We start from the raw sequence: 9772 nt of genomic DNA, 5'->3' as shown, positions 1-9772 counted from the left end.
TTCCAGAGATGTATGGGGATAAACTTTACACAAGGATAATCCCAGATTATTTCCACTGGGATTGGTTTGTATCCTGCAATCAAGTGCCCCAGATTTAAAAATGGGCTTCACTGACCCGACTACCTCTGTGGTCTCACTCTGACCTTCAGAATCCGAAAAGATCTTCAAAGTATATTTAAGATTAGAAGGGATAACTTCTTTGTGATAGGCATATCTGGGAGTTAAAAAATTGTAATGTGTTTTATTGTATTGCAGAAAAGCATTGATAGAGTGTAAGATTGTGCCAATTACATTTGTTTGCCAATACTTTATACAACTACTACACAAACCAATGGATAATAAACATTTTTTTGTAACACTTTTAAGTTGAAACACAGTTAAATAAGTAATTGAATCACTTTTAAAATTGCACCTTATTGCACCTGACTTAATAAATAAAATAAATGTAGGAGATACAAATACATTCTTATTATATAATGTAATAAAACCTGTTTCATTTTTTTTGTTTGCCATTTTTATTTGATTTATGTTAGTGACAACCTTTTCTTCTGAGTAATATTTTACTCTGTTCACTGTTCAAATATTATATAGAGGGATTTTCTTGTTATTAATACAATATTCTCCAGCAGCCGAGGACAGTTTTCTCTTTTAGCATATATTGTATTTCTGGACTTGCACCTGAATATAAGCCTGTTTGATTCAGGAAAAAAACAAAAAAGGTATACTGTTTGTTTTCAGGTGATAAACCTACTGATTTAACGTTTACTGTTTGTTTTATGCATCATCTGAATCGTATGATTCTTTTAAAAATAACAACAGATTTGTTTAATAATGATTTGATTGTATCATGAACAATTCTGTGTAAAACTGTTGAAAGGTTTAGGGATCACAATTATTTAAAAACGTCCTGTTTTCCTGAAAACAAGCAAATAAAAAATAACCAGAAGAGTCATTTAAAGGCTTGGACTTTCTGCTTTTATTTCCTCTGAAAGCTTTTGTTGTCTTTTCTTAATAAGTCAGTTCTTTATGCTGCCGTCTCCAACGTCTTACCATCAATCCATTAAAGTGAACTTTGCCTGCTTTCTCTCTTTTTTCTACTTAAAAAGCCAGATGTATATTATTTTAACTTGTATACTGCATTAAATGTATTTTACCTCTTGTTTTCAATCGTCATTTTTGGTTGATTACTGCTGGTTTGGGAAACTATCGTCTTTCTCTGTGTATTATCTCGTCCATCTGTCTTCTTTTGCTGGAGGCTATTAATCTGTACAAATCTATAGAACCATTGTTGTATATAATTGTGAAAAAAGTCTGAAGATAATACTCTACACAGTATATATGTCTCATGTTAGACAGTGAGACTATGTGGCCTCATAACAAAAGTTTAAAGTTTTAAAATTCAATCTTCACTTATTTTCTACTCACCCTTCAAGTGTTGGGATTACTTCAGAGAAATCTGTTCCTTTAGAGTTATAGAAAAAATGTTTTGTTCATTTTAATGTAGAGACTGGAGCTCAGTTGTCTTTGTCTTCATCTTTTTTCAAATACATACAAATCTTGACACTGTGGTTCCTGCAAGGCTTTTCATCTGGTTCCCGTGGTCTGATTTAAGGACTTCAAAATTCAAATTTAACCCAATTTCTACTCACCCTCATGTCGACTAAGGATTGGGATTATTTTCAGAGTAATCTGTTCCTTTTTAGAGTTATAGACAAAAATGGTTGTTCATTTTAATGTAGCGACTGGAGCTCAGTTGTCTTCATCTTTGTCCAAAAAGACAATTAAAAACATCCAAATACCTCCATACTGCTCTTCTGTAACGTCCATCTTGTATTGAAGCCTGGAAAGAGGGATTGTTTTGAAAAAGAGTAAATAAGACTATATTTTAAGTTTCTTTGAAGCAGAACGCATTGCAAGTGCGTAAGATTTAGGTGGATGGCCTAGCAGCGTACGCTAAAAACGATCTTAAAATAAAGGTTCTTTTCAGGACAATCCCTCTTGTCATAAATATAAGAGGGACATAACAGACGAGCACCCCTGAGGTGTATGGATGTTTTAACTGCATCCTTTTCTGTACGAAGTCTGGCATAGCAGCTAGCCTAGCAACATCCGCTACAAACAAGCTATATACTATAGACTTGTTACATTCTTTTTCCGAACAATTCTTCATGTCGAGGCGTCAATCCAAGTGGGAGATTACGGACGAGCAGTATGGAGATATTTGGATGTTTTTAAGTGTCTTTTTGGACGAAGACGAAGACAACTTCAGTTGCTACATTAAAATGAACAAACATTTTTGTCTATAACTCTAAAAAGGAACCGATTACTCTGAAATTAATCCCAACTCTTAGTCGACACGAGGGTGAGTAGAAATTGAGTCGTAAGTTTGAATGTTGGTTAAACAAACTCTTTAACTCAACTTTTCAATCACGCACAAGCTGTGAACTCCTGCCAAAAAAGCCGCTTGTATTCCCAAGGCCTCGTCATCGAGATCTCTCTCAATTTATTGCTGTCGGAAGCTCCCAAGCAAAGTAGATGTTTGCCTTTCAAACTCATTACCCAGCCGTGACAAGACAATCTCATCAAAGCCATTGTAATGAAAGTGAGACGTACCAGACCCAGATGATGTCTTACGTCAACTCGTTCTTCCTCTTTTTTTCCTGGAGTAACCATCGTGATACGGAGTCTGTCTGTAGAGGGAGCAGATTGTTGTTGTGCATCTCGAGGAGGAAATATGTGTCAAGATGTCCACGGAGGAGATTCGGAACAGATGTGTGTGTTTGGATGTTGCATTCTGGGCAGTTGACAGCCACATTAGCTAAGCTACAATTAACACAACACTACAGAATCACACATCACAATCCCACATAATAAAACGATGACAAGACTTCTCGAGGAAACAAGCAGAAGTATTCTGTGTGGTATTCTACAATATATACAGTTTTCTACCCATAGAAACTTCTCTAAACTATTTTCTTCTTTGAATAAAAGTAATAACCAATAGCTTATCCGTCTTTGCTTAACCGTCTCGGCGACAAATCCCACTCATAAAAATGGTATTTTCCTTTAATGCCGAGCTTTGATGGGCACTGACTTTGAAAGTACAGCTCATACATCAGTAGCTTATCAGTGACAGGTGTCATCCTGCAAATCCCTTTTTACAAGCAAACAAGTATCCAGATAAATAAACTGCTTGCTACTTCACCTAACAGACTTTTCCTCACTCCTACAGCATGACAACATCCTACGACGTCTGGGATCGGGTGGGAGGTGTCGTTTCGTGCAGCGAGCGTAAATCCATGTCGGAAAAGAAGAAGCGGAAACATTTGGCTGAATAACCAACTGATGTGTTTGACAAAAAATGATTGATTGTTTATGGAGTTTTCATGAAATATAATTGTAACTTATTTTTTTAAAGTAGGAGTAGGTACCATAAATAACAAGTTATAATGAGGGTAGAGGGCCTCATGGGAAATCCGAGCGAACATTTTCCTTGGTTTCTTCCCACTGTTTAAAGATATACAGGAGTTAATTATATATCTTCATGCTTAAGGGCTGTAAGTATCTAAACGATTACTACTACTTAGGGTTTCACAAGGCTCTGTCCTGGGTCCTTTATTCTTTCCTGCTCCTTCTCATATGTACTTGTATCATTTATTAACCATGTGCATATGTACATTTACAAAATAAATATATACTTTGAGAGAGAAGTTTGATACTGGCAGCACCAATAAGAAGTGATATTTCTGCAAACTTGTGATTGTGTAGACATGTCTCTAGATCAACACTGCAAAAAACTGACCAAAACTGTTTGCTTCAACTGAGGAAAATCTCTTAACTCAAGAAAATGGTCTAACAACACGATCTGGAGCTTATAATACATTTGTTTGTGTCTTCTCGTTTGGACTATTTTAACAGTTTATTTTCGTGTCTAAACAAGAAGAAGATGTCTCGCTTGCAGTTGATACAAAACTCTATAGCGAGAATTCTGACCCGCTCTAGTAGAAGAACTCACATTTCTCCGATCCTTAAAACGCTTCACTGGTTTCCAGTGTCTCTCAGGAATAATTTTAAAACTCAGGTTCTTACTGAGCTATTCATGGTTAGACCTTACATCAGTGATCTGATCAAGCCTTACACCCCAGCTCGGGCTCTGAGGTCTGTGGATCAGAATCTACTGATGGTTCCTGAACACGGTTCAGGACCAGAGGAGAGAAATCCTTCCAGGCTGTTGCTCCTAAGCTTTGGAATGATCTTCCTCTCCCTCTGGGTTTGTCAGTAGGTATGAGTGTGTGTGTGAATGGTTTTGTGTATTTGTGTGCCCCGCGACAGACTGGCGTCCTGTACAGAGTCTCCCCCCCGGCTCTCACTCAATGAAACTTGGATAGACTCCAGCCCCCCGATACACTGGGAACAAGTGGCAGAAAATTAATGAATAATTGACTGTACGAAACATAGCATACAATCATAACTAATTTTAAAAAGCGGATATTATGTAAACTCAGGTGACAAATGTGTTGTTAGGTTTCATGTTTTAAGTGGGTAGGTCAAAGGTTAAAAAAATTGGAAATGCATCTAAACTGGTGGTGTCCTGGCCAAGAAACCAAAGAGGTGCAAGGAAATGTTGATTCATTTATTTGCTGTGTTTTTATAAAGACATTTGTTATTAGTTCCTTGGCAGAGGTATGCAGTGTTTCAGATATATTCTGGTTATCTTCTGAGAGTTCATACTTGGTATTATTATTTGGGTTCAACACCAGATATCCTTGTAAAACATACATTTAGATAGAGTGGAACTTCTTTTGAAAAATGATCAGTGAACTCTACAGTGGTTTCTTAACATCTCATCCAAAAAAATCCCAATGATTCTGGACCTGATGATGTTTACTTTGACACCCCAATTGGCCTGGACCAAATCTGTATCCGTTCCAATACGAGAGGGCGTCAGGGACCCGGGGCCGAGACTATCTAACGTGCCAGACCGCGACAATGTGAAGAAAATATGACTTGACACGATGAATGGCTTTTTTTCTTCTTTTTTTTTTATTGGTTTTTGGCTTCGCCTTGTGTCTCTGCGTCATTTTCTTTGCGAGCTTATCGCAACAGCACAGAGCGATAATCGGCTGTTATCACAATCCCCAAACTCTCATTTCGGCGGAGGTTATTAGAGAGTTAAATAGCCGGACCCCTCACTGTATTCCACACACACACCAGCTCTCATTTCACACAGAGCCCTGGTCTGTTTAATAATTTGCTGATGATGATATATTCATGCTCAGTGTTTCATCTGAAACACGGAATGTTAAACTTGAGTCATTTAAATGTATAAAAGTAGATTAAGACATTTATATTAATCAGTGAAACCACTACTGATACATCAACAGTGTCCTCTGGTGGTGGCACAGAAGAAAAAAGATCTCTCCTGTTTCAAGCCGGAGTCCAAGTGTCCCAGATTTGTGTTGCTTCGCCAGGATGCCTTGACATCTGCCAGACACAATAGTGCCCAACTGCTTGGAAATGTGGCAGCAGCGTGGCATGTTTTGCAAGAATTTCAGGGTGAAAGATGCCCTGGAGGAAAATTCTGCTCATAAACATCTCAGAATGCACAATCACGATATATAACCCTTTTTTTTTTTTTTATCCACACAGAATGTCCCCACGTCGTCACGGCCCATTTTTAAAGATTGAAAAGTAAGATTTCAGGATCGTATTATCCAGCTGTCAATCCTACTCAACACCTTTTTTTTGTCTCGTGGAAGTAAATGACCTTGCAGAGTCATTACTCTGAAGCAAGCAGTGGGACGGCCGGGTGGAAATGATGAAGTGGAGTCTGATCTCACACTGATTTTTCCTTTGCTACAAATGATGCAAACGCTGCTCTGCTCGCGCTAATATCATCAACATTATCACAGGAGGAGGGCCAAGGGCGCCTTTTCCGTGGCAAGTCTTCAAATGACGACGCAGAGTCTCCAGCCATGTACATCATTTATTACATCTTACGATTCGCACTTGCCTAAATTACGCTGTCACGAGTCAGCGAACGCTTGTTTTTTTCTCCCCGGGCGAGGTCTTCTTATGGTACCAGCATCATTCTAGTTTGAGTGATTGGAACACGGGTTGTTGTGTTATTTTGTACAAATATAGGAGGTCTCCAAAATGAACACATTCATATTTATCAGGCAGCATCAAGTCGAAATAGTGGGTTGGTTCAAAAAACACTAAGATACTTTTGGGCCCAAAGAACATCTGCTCTGACTGAATTAAATAATGAAAATACACACTGATCTGTTCTTCGTCTTAACCCTTGTGTTATCTGGGGGTCAAGGTGACCCAAGGCCAGGAAACAAATGTGTTTGTAGTATCCATTGTGTTATCTCAGGGTAAAGTTGACCCGAAAGCCCGAAAACAAATGTTTTTGTGGTATCCCTTGTGTTATCTCTGGGTCAAGGTGACCCAAAGCACGGAAACAAATGTGTTTGTAGTATCCGTTGTGTTGTCTCTGGGTCAAGTTGACCCGGAATACTGAAAACAAATGTGTTTGTGGTATCCCTTGTGTTATCTCTGGGTCAAGTTGACCTGAAAGCCCGAAAACAAATGTGTTTGTAGTATATTTTGTGTTGTCTCTGGGTCAAGTTGACCCAAGGGCCAGAAAACAAATGTTTTTGTAAGTAAGTAATTTGTATCTAGTATCTGTTGTGTTGTCTATGGGTCAAGTTGACCCGAAAGCCCAAAAACAAATGTGTTTTTAGTATCAGTTGTTTTGTCTCTGGGTCAAGTTGACCTTGAAGACTAAAAACAAATGTGTTTGTGGTATCTCTTGTGTCATCTCTGGGTCAAGTTGACCCGAAAGCCCAATAACAAATGTGTTTGTAGTATTTGTTGTTTTGTCTCTGGGTCAAGTTGACTCGAAAACTCGATAACAAACGTGTTTGTAGTATCCCTTGTGTTATCTCTGGGTCAAGTTGACCTGAAAGCCCAAAAACAAATGTGTTTGTAGTATCTTTTGTGTTGTCTCCGGGTCAAGTTGACCCAAGGGCCGGAAAACAAATCTTTTTGTAAGTAAGTACCGTACCCGTTCTCCCCGGGCGAGGTCTTCTTATGGTAGCAGCATCATTCTAGTTTGAGTGATTGGAACACGGGTTGTTGTGTTATTTTGTACAAATATAGGAGGTCTCCAACATTAACACATTCATATTTATCAGGCAGCATCAAGTCGAAAAAGTGGGTTGGTTCAAAAAACACTAAGATATTTTTGGGCCCAAAGAACATCTGCTCTGACTGCCTTAAATTATTTCTAACAAAAAGACAAGAAAAGACACACTGATCTGTTCTTCGTCTTAACCCTTGTTTTATCTGGGGGTCAAGGTGGCCCAAGGCCAGGAAACAAATGTGTTTGTAGTATCCATTGTGTTATCTCAGGGTCATGTTGACCCGAAAGCCCCAAAACTATTTTTTTTGTAAGTAAGTAATTTGTATTTACTATCTGATGTGTTGTCTATGGGTCAAGTTGACCCCAAAGCCCGAAAACAAATGTGTTTTTAGTATCTGTTGTGTTGTCTCTGGGTAAAGTTGACCCTGAAGACCGAAAACAAATGTGTTTGTGGTATCCCTTGTGTTATCTCTGGGTCAAGGTGACCCAAAGCACGGAAACAAATGTGTTTGTAGTATCCGTTGTGTTGTCTCTGGGTAGAGTTGACCCGGAATACTGAAAACAAATGTGTTTGTGGTATCCCTTGTGTTATCTCTGGGTCAAGTTGACCTGAAAGCCCGAAAACAAATGTGTTTGTAGTATCTGTTGTGTTGTCTATGGGTCAAGTTGACCCGAAAGCCCAAAAACAAATGTGTTTTTAGTATCAGTTGTGTTGTCTCTGGGTCAAGTTGACCTTGAAGACTAAAAACAAATGTGTTTGTGGTATCTCTTGTGTCATCTCTGGGTCAAGTTGACCCGAAAGCCCAATAACAAATGTGTTTGTAGTATTTGTTGTTTTGTCTCTGGGTCAAGTTGACTCGAAAACTCGATAACAAATGTGTTTGTAGTATCCCTTGTGTTATCTCTGGGTCAAGTTGACCTGAAAGCCCGAAAACGAATGTGTTTGTAGTATCTTTTGTGTTGTCTCTGGGTCAAGTTGACCCAAGGGCCGGAAAACAAATCTTTTTGTAAGTAAGTACCGTACCCGTTCTCCCCGGGCGAGGTCTTCTTATGGTAGCAGCATCATTCTAGTTTGAGTGATTGGAACACGGGTTGTTGTGTTATTTTGTACAAATATAGGAGGTCTCCAACATTAACACATTCATATTTATCAGGCAGCATCAAGTCGAAAAAGTGGGTTGGTTCAAAAAACACTAAGATACTTTTGGGCCCAAAGAACATCTGCTCTGACTGAATTAAATAATTTCTAACAAAAAGACAAGAAAAGACACACTGATCTGTTCTTCGTCTTAACCCTTGTGTTATCTGGGGGTCAAGGTGACCCAAGGCCCGGAAACGAATGTGTTTGTAGTATCCATTGTGTTATCTCAGGGTAAAGTTGACCCTGAAGACTGAAAACAAATGTGTTTGTGGTATCCCTTGTGTTATCTCTAGGTCAAGGTGACCCAAAGCACGGAAACAAATGTGTTTGTAGTATCCGTTGTGTTGTCTCTGGGTCAAGTTGACCCGGAATACTGAAAACAAATGTGTTTGTAGTATTCATTGTGTTATCTCAGGGTCAAGTTGACCTGAAAGCCCAAAAACAAATGTTTTTGTAGTATCTGTTGTGTTGTCTATGGGTCAAGTTGACCCGAAAGCCCGAAATCAAATGTGTTTTTAGTATCTGTTGTGTTGTCTCTGGATCAAGTTGACCCGGAAGACTGAAAACAAACGTGTTTGTAGTATCCATTGTGTTATGTCAGAGTCAAGTTTACCTGAAAGCCTGAAAACAAATGTTTTTGTAGTATCTGTTGTGTTATCTCTGGGTCAAGGTGACCCAAAGCACGGAAACAAAGTTTTTGTTGTATCCATTGTGTTGTCTCTGGGTCAAGTTGACCCGGAAGACTGAAAACAAACATGATTGTGGTACCTCTTGTGATATCTGTGGGTCAAGTTGACCTGAAAGCCTGAAAACAAATGTGTTTATAGTATCCATTGTCTTATCTCTGGGTCAAGTTTACCTGAAAGCCCGAAAACAAATGTTTTTGTGGTATCCCTTGTGTTATCTCTAGGTCAAGGTGAACCAAAGCACGGAAACAAATGTGTTTGTAGTATCCGTTGTGTTGTCTCTGGGTCAAGTTGACCCGGAAGACTGAAAACAAACATGTTTGTGGTACCTCTTGTGATATCTGTGGGTCAAGTTGACCTGAAAGCCTGAAAACAAATGTGTTTATAGTATCCATTGTCTTATCTCTGGGTCAAGTTTACCTGAAAGCCTGAAAACAAATGTTTTTGTAGTATCTGTTGTGTTATCTCTGGGTCAAGGTGACCCAAAGCGCGGAAACAAATGTTTTTGTTGTATCCATTGTGTTGTCTCTGGGTCAAGTTGACCCGGAAGACTGAAAACAAACATGATTGTGGTACCTCTTGTGATATCTGTGGGTCAAGTTGACCTGAAAGCCTGAAAACAAATGTGTTTATAGTATCCATTGTCTTATCTCTGGGTCAAGTTTACCTGAAAGCCCGAAAACAAATGTTTTTGTGGTATCCCTTGTGTTATCTCTAGGTCAAGGTGAACCAAAGCACGGAAACAAATGTGTTTGTAGTATCCGTTGTGTTGTCTCTGGGTCAAGTTGACCCGGA

This window comes from Callionymus lyra, chromosome 2 (assembly GCF_982586985.1).
Source record: "Callionymus lyra chromosome 2, fCalLyr1.hap1.1, whole genome shotgun sequence".
NCBI lineage: Eukaryota > Metazoa > Chordata > Actinopteri > Syngnathiformes > Callionymidae > Callionymus > Callionymus lyra.
The sequence above is the reverse complement of the archived record's forward strand: the minus strand, read 5'-3'. Positions refer to the sequence as shown.